Source organism: Macrotis lagotis, chromosome 3 (genome assembly GCF_037893015.1).
Source record: "Macrotis lagotis isolate mMagLag1 chromosome 3, bilby.v1.9.chrom.fasta, whole genome shotgun sequence".
Taxonomy (NCBI): Eukaryota; Metazoa; Chordata; class Mammalia; order Peramelemorphia; family Peramelidae; genus Macrotis; species Macrotis lagotis.
In genome coordinates this window covers 30341418-30359188 of record NC_133660.1, presented here as the reverse complement: position 1 = coordinate 30359188, position 17771 = coordinate 30341418, and positions in this window count along the sequence as shown.

Sequence of the window (17771 nt, the reverse complement as noted above, 5' to 3'; positions counted from 1 at the left end):
TTTGCAAGGCAAATGGGGTTAAGTGGCTTGCCCAAGGCCACACAGCTAGGTAATTATTAGGTTTCTGAGGCCGGATTTGAACCCAAGTACTCCTGACTCCAGGGCCAGTGCTCTATCCACTGTGCCACCTAGCCACCCCATGTCATTATTTATTATTATTATTATTATTATTTTGTTTTATGCAAGGCAATGGTGCTGTGATTTGCCCAAGGTCATATAGCTAGGTAATTATTGTGTCTGAGGCTGGACTTGAACTCAGATCCTCCTAATTCCAGGGCTGGTGCTTTATCCATTGAGCCACTTAGCTGCCCCTCCTTCCAAATTATTAAAAAAAAAAACCCGTGGGAGCTAGCATTCTAGTAATAAGAATATTCCGAATGTTATTTTTTAAATAATTTTATAAAAGGACTTGGTGAAGAATTTGAAGATAGATTAGCCATAACCAGGGATGTAGCTTTAGGCAAACAATCACTACAACGTTTTTCTTATATATATTTTTTCCAATCTGGGATGTCCCTCTAGATTCTTCAAGTTTTTGTCCAAGAAGTTAGGTCTATATCTTTTGTCAAAATGCTAAGCATCATCTAGCAAACTCAAGTCTCACTTTGTGACATCCCTAGTTCCACACTAAAGTCACTTACCTTCTCTGTGATGTCACTGGTCTCACCCCTGATTTCTGTTTATTCAATGACATCACAGACCCCCTGGTTGAAATGAATGATGAGTGTGAGTCTGCATCCATTAACCTCTCCCACTGAAGACTTCATTCTTCATTTCAGCTTACTTTTATGGTCTTTTTTACTTCACTCTTGCCTAGCTTCTGATGCTTAGTACAGTAAGCATTTATATGCTTTTTGATTGACCTATTCTATTACTAGGAAGGAAAGTTTGAGTCATTTTTTAACTCACTTCACTTTCCTCTTCAGACCTGGCATTTCTACTAAACTATTCTGAAAAACTGAGCAGAAAATCCGTTTCAAAGCATGAAATACCAGCATAACAGGAGTTCGATAAAATGGGGTGATGATACCAGGGGAGGAGTTAATTAGATGAATGGATCATTGGCAGGTAGATGGTGCAACTCTAATCAAGGGATGGACTTACTAGCTGTGTGACATTAGGCAAGATTGGCTCAAAAGAGAAATAAAGTGAATTAAAAAACAAATTAAGAAAATAATAAAGGCCAGAAATATGAGATTTCAATACAGAGTTTAAAAAAAACCTCACACAAATTAGCAAGATCAGAGGTAGACAGAGAAAAAAACGAACCATGTTCTTCTATCAAGTATAAGGGAACACAGTCAAAGGATCATAATCCCTATAGGCTCTTGAAAAGAATTTCCAGGAAACTAGAAGTGTTGCAAAAGTGAGAGAGAAAGAACTAGAAAAACTGGAATGTTGATGATGGTATGTTGGAGTGTGATTGTGTGTTTGTGTGTGTGTGTGTGTGTGTGTGTGTGTGTGTGTGTGTGTGTGTGAAGGATATTCATCCCATTAGAAGGGAGGCACTTTGCTGCAGAGAATTTCCATGAGAGATAAGGTCTGTATCTCTAGTGAGAAACAAGAAGCTTATATTAGATATTGTATTTTAGAAGATGATTTCTTTCTGATAGTGTGGTCTTCTATGAATACAATACTGGTACAAGAAGAATGATATTTGAAGTTTTAGTGGTAATTGGTATACAGAATAGTGGTGGGAACATAAATCCTGAGAAGGAGGGGCAGCTAGGTAACAGGGGAATCAGGAGGATCTGAGTTCAAATCCAGACTCAGACACTTATTAATTACCTAGCTGTGTGACCTTGGGCAAATCACTTAACCCCACTGACTCATAAAAAACAAAAAATAAAAAAAGAGAGAAGGAATAGTGTGGTCCTTACTAAGGAGACTGATTATGATGAGAGAATGTGGGTGCAGAAGATAAGACTGGACCACAAGAATTAGGGTCACAGTTCAACCATGCAATGTGGTTCTGATCCAATATTCTTCCCTTCATGAGGGGTTATTTCTCAGAGTATGACATAAAAAAAGAAGGGGAAGAAGAAGAAGATGATGATGATGATGATGATGATGATGAAGCAGAAGGAGGAGTAGGAAAAGGAGAAGAAAGAGAAGAAGGAGGCAGAAGAGGGGAGGAAGAAGAAGAGGAAGAGAAGGAAGAAGAAGAGAAGAGAGGAAGAAGAGGAAGAAAAGAAGGTGAAGGAATAAGAGGAAGAGGAAGAAAAAGAGGACAAAGAGGAGAGAAAGAGAAGAAAATGAGGGAAGACTAATAGAGCCATAAGATAGAGATGGATTAAAAGAGGCCCCTCAAATAGGTTATTTCAGAAGTTTTAACACCATGAGAGAAATAGAGAGATTGTATAAAGAAGAAATATGGGTAAAAGCATGGATCATTAAATTAAATTCTGAAAGAAATGGAAAGAATAAAAGAAGTGAACAGAGCTAAATTAAGCCAAACTTCTTTGGAGAAAGACAATAAGAAAAAATAACAAAAGAAGTTAGAGGGCAAAAGTGACATACATTTTGAATTAATCACTTACCGACTTAAATAGGGAAAGAGGAAGAAAAAAGAAGAAATAGCTAAATAAATAAAGGAAGAAATTTAAATTTAAACAAAATTCAAGAACTAGAAAAATGACAGGCAAGCAAGACGAAAAGAGGAGATGAGAATCTTGGTAATAGATTGACATATATGCTGGCTAGATAGACACAGTTTTGCATTAATAATAACTTTTAGAGATTAGATGAGTTCGACGGTTGAATAGACTTTATCAAAGCTAAGAGACACATGCTTGGGTAAAGAGAGAGAGAGAGAGAGAGAGAGAGAGAGAGAGAGAGAGTCACTTTTATGAGTTGCCTTCTCTAGAATCTTCAGAAACCATTGTCTCTTCCAACATTCTTTCTTTTAAAGAAAGATTTTATTTATTTGCATTTTTACAATTTTTCCTCTAATCTTGCTTCCAATCCCTCCCACAGAAGGCAGTGGAGTCAGGAGTCTTTACATTGTTTCCATGGTATAGATTGATCTTGAATGTGATGAGAGAGAAATCATATCCTTAAAGAAGAAAAATAAAGTATAAGAGATAGCAAAATTACATAATAACAGTTTTTCCCCCCTAAGTTAAAGGTCTTTGGTCTTTGTTCAAACTCCACAATTCTTTCTCCAGATACAGATGGTATTCTCTATAGCAGATAGCCCAAAATTGTCCCTGATTGTTGCACTGATGGAATGCGCAAGCCCATCAAGGTTGTTAATCACACCCATGATGCTGTTATGGCCCAACATTCTTCAAGGTCCAGTGGAAGCAGATTGTGACATCTCTGTGCCTTATTGCATGGGTCTGCTCTCCCTTCCACTCTTTCCCACCTTTCTGTGACCTCAGACTGTTTCTCCTTTTCTCCCTAGAAATCTTTGTCTCAGGCTATCTTTGTTCTGCCTTCCCTCTAAATGAATGTCAGGAGGAAAGGGTGTCTCAGACATGTGGCGTAGCAGTAGCAGGGGGCAAGGTCTGGTTTCTTTGACCCTTTTCTATTTAGGGTCTCTGGTGCATCTTCTCCCTTTCTTCCTGACCCTCCCAATACAATGACAGTCTATCACAGTTGACTTACAGCATTGTGAATATTTGATGGTTAATCAAAGAAATTTTATGAGCATTATCATTGGACCAGCTGGTGTTGGTCACACAGGTATCATATGAAGGGTGGTGCACTAGGTTTGCTAAGGACCATTTCCAGTTCATCAAAAAGATATTGCATTTCTCAAACACAACTCTCAAAGACCACCTCACCCAGTCGCTGAGAAATTGTATTTTGGATCATTATCCTGGAAGTACTCATGTAAAGAAAAACTCAGATCTGTGAAACAATGAAGAAATGAAACTTTCCATGATTTTGATGCTTGTCCTGGGATGTTTTTTGATTATGTCTCATTTTGACTCAGTTGATTTCATGCTTGAATATTCACTGGAAGAAGTGTATTTCAAGAGTATTCGTCATTTATTTTTGTGTCCCTGAAGTGGAAGGAAGTACTATTGGCTTTGGGACTCTCTGTGAAGCATTCTATCTTTGTTTGCTCATTTACATACAGTATAAATACAATTATTCTTATAGTGGAGAGTGTAAAGTAAAAGCAAACAAATAAAGCTGTTTTTCTTTTACTACAAGTGAAAAAGGGGGAAATATACAAATTAATTGTATTTAATTTTTTAAAAACTGAATAGGCATGAAAAGAATCTAAATTTGGAAAATTTAATTTCACCATTATTGATCATCTTTCTGTAGTAGTGCTCTATTATTAAATTAAAAGAAAAAAGAATTACTCAGAAGACAGTGAATCCATAGAATTAAAAGTCAAATTTTAGATTTGGAAAGAACCTACAGCATCCCTTAGTCCAATCTCCCTCACAATATCTCCTACAAGTCAAGGACTGTTTCTGCTTCCAGGGAAGAACAATCAAAGGATAAGAGAAATGAGAGGTTGGGTATTTTGCATTTCCCAAACAGTCTTTGCATAATTCTCATTAAGTTTGCAGTTTAGTTTAATTCAGACTTCTTGCCTGAGGAACAGTAACTCATTTCCATGGTTCTCTTAATTCTTTAAATTGGACACTTTGATCTCTGAAATGAGAAATAGGAAAGTTAGGTTAAGATGTTGATTACAGATCTATACTCTGTAGACTGACTTTAAAAGCTGGACTTTTGTAAACTTTTACACTGTGAATGGCTCCAAGGGTCTTTGAAACAGAAAAACTTTTTGATTCTTACTTGGTAACCTGAAATTACTTTATATTTTCTTTTAAACAGAACACAGGAGATGATGTAAGATGGCTTTACAGTATTATAGTGCTTCTATATAGGATCATAATGCATTAAAGCCCTGATACGATCTATTATGATCTCACAAAGGAAATGACCGTTAGAATGCATTAATATTTAGCTAGAACGGACTGTTAAGTAGTGTTTGTGTATTTTTGGAAAGGGTGTTGGTAAACCAGACAGGATAGACCTTTTCCATTAGGAACCAATGTCACATCATTATCACTCAAAGCTTAATAGGCTCTCTGAGTTACAGCTCTGGTGTTTTTTGTCTGAAGACACCAAGTCTTCTTATGTCTCAGTAAGAATCAAGATGTTTTAGGAAACTCACTTGTAGTCAGTCAACATCTTAGACTTCACATAATATTATTATTTGACCTTGGTTCTACAATAGGACCAGGATATGGGGAAGATGATTCACCTGCAAGTACAAGTCTTAAGAAAACCCTGGTACTCAAGGGGCATATATTCTAATGGGGAAAGAGAGTCCATAAAAAAGAATCTAAAAGAAAGGATTGATTCTTTGTCCTGTCTGGGGTGGAAAGGTGGGAGCACAGGGCAAATCTGGGACCATGGCTGGGAAAGGAATGAGACATATGGACCAGGGTACCTTCATTAAATGGAAGTAAGCATCCAATGGGCGGGGGAGACCACAGCAGCAAATGGTACTTCCAATGAGTGAGTATAGCAGAATTAAAGAAAAAAAATATTTATCAGAAATTAAAAGAAAAATATCTAGACACCATGGCAATCTCAGTTTAGACAGAGTGCTCAAACAGTATTTGTTTAGGATGATAACAATAGTAATAGTATTTATTTGGTATTTTAAAGCTTCTGAAGCACTTTTCTAAAAACCTCACAAAAACTCTTGGAGAACAGTCCTCTTATTATCCCCATTTACAGATAAGAAAACTGAGGCAAACATGGATAACTAACTTACCCTAGGATCATATAGGTGACTGAGGTCAGATTTGAATTCAGTTTTCCTGATTCCAGGTCCCAAATTTTAGCCATTGCTCCACATCTGTCAATATCATGAAGGCAGTGGCCACTCGAACTTTTCTGAGTCTGATACCTCATCTGCAATTAGGGATACCTATGAAAGGTAAATCAGGTTCACTATAAGAGAAAATCCTTCTAGCAATGAGTACTATCTAAAAACAAAATGGGCTTCTTTGGGAGGTAATGAATTCCCCTAAGTAGAGGTCTTTCAAACCAAGTGAATTGAACATTTCATGGGTATGCCATAATGGGGATTCTTTTTTGGGGTCAGGTTGGATTAATGATGACTCTTGAGGTCACTTTAAATGATGAAGTGTAATTCTATAGTGCCTACTTCTTAAGAGTGCAATGAGGGACAAATTAGATAACATGAGTTGAAACAATAAATGTCAACCATTTTTATTAACCAGTTTGGACCTATTGACTTCCTTTATCAATGTGAATTTTGCAAATACCTTCTTATCCTACACAATTCGTAACAATTGCTTTCCCACAAATACCCTTTATAGAGTCTACCCAAAAGGGTATAGCCTTTCTTCTTACTTTTTCCCAATATTGTGTGACTACTGGACTGGGGTATGCTGGGAAGTGTTTATCAAACAGTACTCCAAAAACCAATTTGAAAAAAACACAGATGCACCCTTTTGTTTAATCTGCATCATTTCTTAACTTTATCAAGATGAGACAATGAACAAAACAATAAATGAATCCCTGAGTTACAGCACTTACAGATCATCCAAGTGTAAATGTTTATGCTCAAAATTCATCAATCTATTTTCCACAGTCCATAAGAAGTGGTTTCAGGATATCCCTGGACACTATGAGAATTGTGATTACTTGATCTCCCTAGGTGACCACTAGTTTTCTGATCATACTTGTCCTTTAACAAATAATTACTGCTAATGAATATGCATTAAATCTTGAAATCGACTTACATTCACCATGAATGAATAAATATATTTTAAGAATTCCTCTACCCTTTAGGGTTGTTTGGGGAATCAAATGAGATAAAGATGGCATAGAAAAAGTGTTTTGCAAATTTTAAAGTGTTACATAAATGTAATACTAACATGAATAATAAATGCCAGATGACAAATCTGCAGACTACAAATATAGACCTCAAAATAACTTAGAGAACTCAGTTCAGCAAAGTTAACAAACTGTGCTGGAAATGGACCATTGCCTCTCCCCACCCATTTCCCCCATTGAATTGTTGCCCATAATAGTCTGGACATTATATGTATTGATCCATATAAATGTAAGAACAATATTTTTAATAGATGTCATCATCTCAGATACTTAATCTCCTAGCTGTGTTCAAAATATAGGGACCTAAATAGGAGCTGAGAATTATTTGAGAAAAGTATGAGGTCTGTCTTCCTGTCTGCTATTGGAAATGTACCAATAATGGTTTCAGTGAACCTAGAGGAGATGAGTTGGTTTTATTCAAGCAGAAAAAACCACTTATTTTATCCATCTGCATTATAGTCAATGGATATGAAATATAAGGGAGTAAGTAGTAGGTTAGCAATTTGTCCTAAAACTGTCTTTATCTGAACCACATTGGAAAAGTGGGAAGGAATTGTCATTATCAATATTATCTTCACCAGCAGAACTAGCTATTCTTTTCACATTTTTTGGGACTAGGTCAGAAGGAAGTGGGCCTAGGACAAGTTGGTATCCAACTATCTTTCTGATATGATCAATGCCCTATAGATCATGTGACTGGCAGATAAGCTGTATAGCAACAAGGTTGATAAGGATCTTTCTATTACTAAGTGATTTTGATCTCCTTTGCTAGGTGACCATATTTTAAAGACTTTTCATGTAACTTACAGATTCTGAGCACCTTTTTAAAATGTTATTTTTATGATTTATTTTAATGTCCCAGAAATTGTGGTTAGTGTTTTGTTTTATGATAATGGTCTGACTCCAGTATAGTTTATTGATTGAGTTCTTAAGGATCTTTTCTCTTTCATATTTGAAATGTGAAGGTTTTTCATTTGTGAGTATTAAAAAATTCTAAAGCATAATTCTGGCCATTAGGCTATATTTTTGGGTATTTAATATGTGATAAATTCTTAAATTTTAAACATTTAAATTTTAAAAACTGTCACACAGTTCTGACTGTTTCTTTGTATATGTAGAATTTTTTTCAGAGTGATGCTTTAAGTCCCTTATGGTTCTTCCTATACTTTAAACTATAATCATTTCTCTAAATAGAACTTTCAGTAGTTTTCAAATTATTGAGGAGGTTTATTCAAACCATCTTAATGATCATATGGGAGTTGGTTAGGACATTAAGCTTCATGGTTCCACCATGAGGGTGGGGTCAGAAAAAATAATTCCCTCATATCACAGAATCTTTCTATACAATACCAAAATATCATTTGAACTCAATAAGCCTTGAATTCTTAAACTTCACAGAGAAAGACTAGAGAATAGTGGAGTTGATGTCAGATCCAGAAGACACATGGAATCAATGGCTGAACATAATACTTCCAAGTATTTTGATTTCCTTCAGATAAAAATTTCAAGCAAGACCATATCAAAGAAAAGATGTGGATGAATATCTTAAGAGATTTACGAGCAACCTTAACTCAAATTTGAATGGGAAGAATATTTTTGAAGCTAAAAACAACTAAACAATACCCTATAGACTGACAATTGTGAAATGATCATGTTATTTGAATTTTTATTATTTTAATCTATGATTATGTGTTAAATATGTAATTGTTTCAGCACAATGGAAATATGTAATGAGAAATATTTAAAAATTTGTTTTTTTCTGTAAACTAACATAGCAATAGCAAAGGATAAGAAAAATTTATTTCAGATTAAAGTTCATTACAAAATAATTGAGTTGTGATAACCAAGTTTTAAAAATTTAAAAAGTGATGAATATCATAATCTAAATATAAGCCTCTGATGATATGCTGAAAGATGTCATTATAATCATTAAAAATATTTTAGTTTTGTTAATTGAATTGTATTTTCATTCTTTAAGTGTTCATGCATAATAAGTTTTATCCCCATCTTGGCTAATTTCCATGGTCATGGTCTAATACAAGGGCCCAAGTTATGTAGTTGGATTAGTATGTATGTTGTGGGGCATAATCTAAAATCAGTATGCTTTAAACAAGATATCACTGTCTTTGCAATATTTTTCAGCAGCTGGGCTAAAATCACTTAAAAACCAGTCTTTAAAAAACAACTTAATGTCACCTGTACTTTCATATTTCACCATCAAAGAACTAGAAACAATTAATGGCTATTGTCTCTCAGAGCATGAGAATTTCAAGAAGCATTGGCTTTAATTAAATCACCTCTGTATTACTTCTTTTAATAAAACTATTAAGCAATCCTTAGACACTTTAAATATAGAACAAATTTCTTCATTCTTTGGTAAGTATGTTCTAGGAGGCATTCTTTCCCATAATAATCCCACTTCATCCACATTTAACATATGTTCATAAGTGATTCTACCTTTTTTTCTATTTTCTTCAAACAGTGGTATATTTGAGTTTCTTATGCTCTTTCCCATTAGATGCCTCTTCAATAATTCTTTTAACATTCTGAAATAAATATTAATTTTCAACTCAATTTTTAAAGCAAAGAAAAGAACAAATGCTTGTAAAGTTTCTTCACAAGCCATTTTATTTTCATTCCCCCTTTCTTAAAGGTTGCTCTGATAAGGGGAATATATTTGTGATTGCTATCTTCCATCCATGTAGCTATAAGATGCTGCAACTCTATCATTGCAATATTTCTATTTCTTAAGTCATTGACTAACCACAGAAAGGGCTACAACTTTGTTTTTTTCCTTTTCTTTGAACCACATATTTTATAATATTCTGCACTATAGACGCAGGAATTTTGACATCTAGTTCTGTCTTGGAGTTTCTATGAAAACCTGTTCCTGTCACTCAATTACATCAGATTTTCCCCTAATATAATAACAAGTCTCTTCTTGGTTCTAACAGCATTTTCATTTGAAGCATTCCCCATTTTTCAAACTTTGTTAAAGGCTTAAAAAAGAACCATATCTATTAGAAAGCAACATATCCACACAGGATATTAGATGTAGACTGATGCTTTAATGATATTAAAAGAGAGGCAAGGACTTTTCTCAATAAATGTCAACTAAAACATCTTATTAACTGCTTAGCTCATATGGAGGATATCAATTTATGTGACTATCCTAAAACAAATTAAGCAGATCTTATATCTATTGAAATCTTTCTTCAATCATATCAAAATGTCATTTGGACTTAATAAATGTAAACATTTTAATTAATATCAAGAAAAGACTAAAGAATTTGGCTTTCTCAGTTGATGAAAATTACTTGGTCTCCTTCAAGCAAGATAGATCAAATTAAAAAAATCAAAGAGAAAGTTGTGGCTAAATAGGACAGGAGACTTATTGTCCAATCATCCAAGTTAAATGGGAAAAACATGTTAAAATCAAATATTACATATGCAATAGTAGTCTTCCATATTTCTAAAATTTCAGATTGCAATTTTATATATATGTATATGTTTACATATATATGTATATGTTTACATATATATATATATATGATATTCTGTTGATTTTTGTCCTTCCTATTCAAAGAGGACCAATGACATCACAGGTAACATCTTCACTTGTTCATGAATTGTATTCAAGTGACCCAGAGTTGTGTAGTCATTAGCCTCATACCCTCTTCCAGAGACATCAAAGTGTTGTGGCAGAACAAAAGTGAAGAAGCCTGGCGATGGCTCAGAATGCAGAGGATGACTGATGTGTTTGAAGTCCGACCAAGCTCTAAGAGATTCACTATGTTTGCATTGGCTGACCATAACAATTGGAACAAATTTTTGTCATCTGCCAATTTTACCAAGAGTAAGTCTTCACATCTTAGGATAGATGTCCCCTGAACTCAATGATAATATAGAGTACTATTAGTTACTCTTAACTTGATTTAGCTTGTCTGCCAAATGATGTTCCTGGTTAATGACCACTGCACATGCTACAGCTTCTTGGAGTCATAGGTGAGATTATTTTAACAAAATACTATATGATAGTAACAGAACATAGGGACTATTAAAATTGAGGCAGATAAACAGTTCCGTGCTAAAGAATGAGTATGAGGATTAATGGTTTCTTAGAGTAAATGACAAACAGATAAAAAAAGTCTACAAAAATAACTTTGAACATAAGCACATACCCTTTAAATGAACAATAGTAAAGGAATAAATGTCTGAGCATTTCTGCCCCCAAATAGTATTTGGTAATGCTAATCACTAGCTAATGAATTAATATGTTTTTTAAAAAAGGGTATAATGAGAGACTTAAAACCATTTGTGGAAGTAAGAAGACCCCCCAAAATCTTATTTTTCATTCAATTTAAACTATAAATTCAACCTATGATTTTACATTAAGATTATAACCCAAGTAATAATTGGAAGGGTAGAAAAAGAGATTCCCCTGATTTATGCTCTGCATTATTTGTGTGTATGTGGGTCTGTGTTTCTCCTAGCAGATAGGTTGGAAATACTTTTAATTTTATCTGTATTTGTCTGAATTTTCAGTTTATAGTTATTTGAATAAAAAGTCTGGTTGCTGATATTTTCATGTAATTTCTGTCTACATATTTTTGGAGTTTTCTACCATAAAAACCAGTATAGTCTGATAACAGTGACATACTTTTGGATTTGTCAAATTTAACCAAAAGTGATTTGCTTCTTAAGGGAGTCTATGAAAGAAACAAGATTCAAGAATGGAATCAAAAAATATCTCCAATGTTGACATCCATATGAACTCAGCCAACAGTATGTCAACACAGAAGTATTGAATAAATGGCTGAAGAATTCAGATTGTGTGTATGTTTGTGAGTGCATGCAAACAAGGATGATGGCAAATCAGGACCATGTCATCTTAACCAGAACTGACAGAAAGTTCAGTGATCAATGCAGATTAAGAAAGGAAATGATAGAAACATTACAGTATATGACTATAAGTTGTAAACATTTAGCACCTACTGAATACGTACCAAGCCATGACCTGGTAGTTGTAATTATATAGTAGAAGTTTCCTATACTTTGTGGACTGACAAATTTCCATACTACAAATTAAGAATTCAAAATATCCCAAAGTACTCAACTAGTGAACTACTGAAACTAGACTATTGTCAGACAGAACTGTTGGTTAAGACCCTGCAGAAGTAACTCTAATCCATAAAAAATAACATTTCAAAAGCTGGTGTCACACCAAATACTTATAATCTTCAAATTGATTGTTGTAAGAAGTTTTTACAATATAGGGACAATATGGGAATGTATGGGAAGGAATTGAAATTATGTGGGAAAAAGACAAGTAATACATTCTCCACATTGACTGATTGGTTATTGGAGGCCATCTCCAATTGGCCTGATTTCTATCTGGTAATTGGAACCTGGTGGCTCTAGAGGGGAAAGTGAGGCTGTTGACCTCCCTGAAGTCATGGTCTTCTTTGAGAATGAAGGGACAAATATCATCCTTATTGGAGCTATCCCAAAGACACTTGGAGTGAGAATATAGAAGATAAGATTTCATTGTAACACATTTAATCATAAAAGCAGGAATTTTATTTATCTGCCCAATTGCAATCAAGTGGCAAGTGGAAGGCATCATAACAAGCTCTATAGATACAAATGTGGTAAATGAAACATTCCCATTCACAGGGAGATTATGTTAAATATATAAAAAAATAATAGTTGGATAGTAATGGTTATGTCTGATTTTTATCTGAAATCCATCAAAAAAGATACAACATAATAATGAGAGAAAAGTAATAGTGCTATGTCCATGTGTATGTCAGTTGGAAATCAGAACATGAGAGACTATCTTGAAAGAATGAGGAGAGAACAACAATTGCTAACTAGAGGCAGCTGGTCTCACAGTGATTAAAGCATCCAACCTGGCTTCAGGAAGACCTTAACTCAAATCCAGTCTCAAATACTGACCTTGGGCAAGTAGGGTCAAACTCTCTTTGCCTCAGTTTTCTTATCTGTAAAATGAGAAGGATATAGCAAACCACTCCAGTATCTCTAATGAGAAAATCCCAAATGAAGTCATAGAAAGTTAGATGCAACTGAAACAACCGAATAATAACAAAATGGGAATATCAGTATCCCAAGGTCATTGTGAGACTCAAATTTGAAGAGCATTTAGCACAGTACACTTACTATATTAGGAGTTATAATAGTTATAAATGCTTATTCCCTTCTCTTTTTAATTTTTTCTTAGAAATGACTTCAAAAGGGGCAGCTAGGTGCTGCAGTGGATAAAGCACCGGCCCTGGAGTCAGGAGTACCTGGGTTCAAATCTGATCTCAGACACTTAATAATTACCTAGCTGTGTGGCCTTGAGCAAGCCACTTAACTCCATTTTCCTTGCAAAAAACCTAAAAAAAGAAATGACTTCAAAAGATAAAAATATAATTATTTCTATCTTTGCAAATCAGCATCATGTTGTGAACAGAATACTGGATTTGGAGTTGGGAAGACCTGGGTTCAAATACCACCTCTGAGTCTTATTTTTTTGTGTCAATGGTTAAGTCAACCTCAGGCAAACCTGTAAGTTAGAGAGGGGTTGTGGTCTACATTGGTGAAATAATTATATTTTCATGAAATTAATCTTAGAATTTTTGTTTTTGTTTTTCACATTTACATCTAGGTGGCTGATTGGATACATTATTAGGTAAATTTACTACTTTCCTATCAATTCTCAATTATACTCCTACATGGGGGGGGGAGAACAATTTACTCCTGTTGAGTGAAGCAAAATCTGTGTTCTCAGAATTAGGAGAAACCATAGAAATTGTTTAGTCTAGGACTCTCCCAGATATACTCATTTTATTTTCCACATAGACATACAATTTGCGGTCATAGCAATGAGAAAAGTAACTATATTGCTAACAATTATGTGGACAAATGGAAAAATACTGGGGTGCTTTTTTGATGTAGTTTTTTTTTTTGCTTCTTTTTCTTTTCTTTCCTGATTCAAATAGCTCCATAAAAATCTAGCCTGGTAGATTTAGATTTAGATTTAGATCTAGCCAGTGTTTCCTATAGTATGTGAATAATTTGGGGCCTGTTTATTGTCTTGTCATGGACAATCTCATGATGGAGTAGGCAGACTAAATGGTTGCCGGTGAAGAAGAAATTGGCATGGTACATAGAAAGACAATGCCTTCATACTCTTCAAATTCTGTTTAGTCTGGACTGGCTCCATTGCATACAGCATCATTAGGAATGCGTATATATGCCCAAGTCAGCGATTCTACTTCTTTTGGGTATGGGTTGGACAAGGTGGTTGCTGAGGTCCTTTCCAAGTCTGAAATGATTATATCATTGTGTATTCTCTATCTCATCTGAGCCAGTATCTTATTAGGCTGAGATGTTCGAGACACTTTTCAAGTCAAATTGGCCCAAATGCAAACATTCTCTTTTCGAACAGACATTGGACTCAAGAATTAGTTTAGAGTATGGTTTGATGTATGTCTTTGGAGGGAAATTTTTCTTTTGTGAAATGACAATGTGATCTTGATTATACGATAATCTTCTTATGAATTTCATGCCATACCATTACTAGTCAAAACAACTTTTTATCATCATCAGTCCTGCGTGATTACCTTAGCTTATGGGACTCAAGATGGTTTGAGTTTTCATCCATCACCACGGACAACAGCAAGATAATGGAAAACATATTCCCATTCCCCAATGACAGTTTTCATGTGAACCATAAATAGACCATATTAAACAGACAACTGACATTCTTAAACTTCATGAAACCTGTAAGGTAAAGGAAAGATGGATATATTGTTTAAAGTATAAAAATCAATTGGTAAAAAGAACAGTAAAACTACAACAATCAGGAGGGAATCCCCCCTCCCCACCCCAGCCAGTTGTGATCTGTGTTGTAATGAGATGCATCTGCTCCCTTTTATTGCAGGTAAAAACCAAGGTTGTAGATGAGAGCCTCAGCTTTCCCTTTTCAATTTCACCCCTTCTTTAGGTCTTTAGGGCCTAAACCTTTTTTCCAAGGCTTGAATCTTCCCAGAAAACTGTGTCCTGGGAGTATGTACAGCACTATCTAAGAAGAGCAATTTTCAAGTAGAATTTCATTCACAATAAAAAGCTTACTTTATGGAACCTTTGATTGGAAAGAATGTGACTTCCTTGTACCTTGAAGAAAAATTAAGCAAACTCTCCTGTTTGTCATTTAAAATCAGTCACAAAAAATAAAGCAAAATCAGTCACCATCTGAGTCTGAGACATCTCTCTAGAATTATTTTTATACATATAAAATATTTACACATACATATCTTTAAAAATATACACTTATCTTTGGGTATATTTATACATCTGTATGCTCATAAAGACATATGAACAGATCTATGGAAAATGTGTACATGTGTAGACATACATATTTAATATAGTGTAACTTACATGCATGCATATGAATTTTTATTTGCACACATACATATTATCCATATTATTATGGTACTGCCATGTCCGTCCAACTTTTTGTGACCCCCAAGGACCATTAGCAACTAGGTCCCTCTATCCTCCATTACACCCTCTGCTGTTCTATTCTCCTTTTGCCTTCAATCTTTCCCAACATCAGGGTCCCTTCCATTGAGTCCCATCTTCTCATTTTGTAGTCAAAGTATTTATACTTTAACTCTAGTATTTGTACCTTAATCCTGAATTTCTTACCCTTTTATTGATTCTGAAGGTTCCTCCATTTCTTCTCAGATGATCATCTGAATTAAATTCACCCATTCTTGTCCATTAAGTTTACTGACATCCAAGATATCGATGCTTAAACTTTCTATTTTCTATTTAGCCACATCCAATTTACTTTGCTTCACAGATTTTATATTCAAGGTTCCTACACAAGACAGTGATCCAGGAGATTCTCTCTCTCTCTCTCTCTCTCTCTCTCTCTCTCTCTCTCTCTCTCTCTCTCTCTCTTACACACACACACACACACACACACACACACACAGAGACACACAGACACACATTTCTCCCCACTCCATATATCCAAAAATGTATATCAAATCATCAAGTCCTAATCCTAATGTCTATTATTAAATAACCCTATGTCCATTCTCCTGTTTTTCTCAGGGAATTCAACAAGTAGCTTGATGTGTTTTCTCCTCCAACATCTTTCCTTATATATATCAACTTTCATGTTGTTGCTACTTGCTTCCCAGCTCATCAGTCTCTTCAATATCTATTTTCTGTAGCTCTTCATGTCAGGTTCACATACATACACACACACACACAAACACATACACACAGATACTTGGACTCTTGATCTTGTCATCACCCACACATGTTCTATCTCTACAACTCAATTTTAAAAGTACTGTGTCCAGGGGTGGCTAGGTGGCACAGTGGATAGAGCACCGGCCCTGGAGTCAGGAGTATCTGAGTTCAAATCCAGCCTCATAATTACCTAGCTGTGTGGCCTTGGGCAAGTCACTTAACCCCATTGCCTTGCAGAAAAAAAAGCACTGTGTCTGAACATAATCTTCTGTCCTGTTGGCTCTTCTGAGGACTTATCCCTCCTAACCTTATTCTGCAGTCATCTCATCCCTCCCTGTTTTCCCAGGCAATCCCTGCTGATCAGATCTTTAGTAAACCAGTCCAACTTCCCATGGTCTTCCATCCTGAATCCCTTGGTCCACTCTTAATTACATCTTATCCCTTTCCAGATCCCAACTAGGATTACCTTTATCTTCTTTCCAATGTGCTGCTGAGCTCTGATAGAAATCATCCAGTTGTGCCAATGGAGTTTACTTCAATTTTATCCAATCTTAACTAGGGGCTGAAATCAATCCTTTCACTTTTTTCTTATTGATAATCAATAGACAAACAATGATTTAACATTATTGTTTTTATTGTTATTCAGTCATTGTCAATCCTATCTGTGTCTTTGTGACCCCTTTTGGTTATGATACTGGAATATTTTGCCATTTCCTTCTCTAGCTCATTTTATAGATGAGGAAACTGAGGCAAATAGAATTGAGTGACTTATTCAGAGTCACATAGCTAGTAAATGACTGAAGTCAGACTTAAACTCAGGAAATATAAGGCTTGTATTTCCTGACTCTAGATCCATAGCATTTACTATATACCACTAATACTGTTAATACTTTGGTATCTGTGAGAACTACACCAATGTGAGTTGCACAATTATGCATTATAGGGAGGCTTATGTTATGCAAGAATCCTCTTCTCTCCTTTACCGGAATCGTTCCACCCATGACCTGAATGAGAGGAAACAGAATCATCAGCCAAAGGCAAACATGAGCATATGCTATCTGATGATAGAATGCAACAATCCAATGAATCCTAATCCGTCTCTCAATGGACTTAGGGTTATTATGGTCTTTCCTCTCAGACCTTCACCTTCAAGTTACTCATCAGTAATTGGTGACACAATGCAACAGCCATATACATTCTATGGATCAATGGCCAGGATGGTCTTTCCCCTCAAACCTTCCACCTTTGATTTGTGAACTACTCATCAGTATGATATGATTGACTATAGTGTTAATACTAGGACTATATCAGCTTGCCTTTCATAGGGATATATGGCACTTCTTTGAGCTCGATTTTATCAGATGCTGCCTGAGGTTTACAAGGGTGATTGAGGAGAACCTATTCCAGGGAGACTCTGCCCTGCACAAAGAAAAGAGAATTCAAGCCCATCTCCCACTGGCTTCTCTGAGATGGACACATTAGTAGGGGATGCTTTGGGTGGTGCTAAGCATGGAGGATAGATAGAAAGAAAGGGAAAGACAGTCCTTACCCTCAAGAAACCTGCCTAATAAGGAGGCAAAATGAAAATAACTAGAGACATACAAAGGAGTTAAAAAGTAATGTAGAGAAGAAGGTTCTAGAAAAAGGGGGAT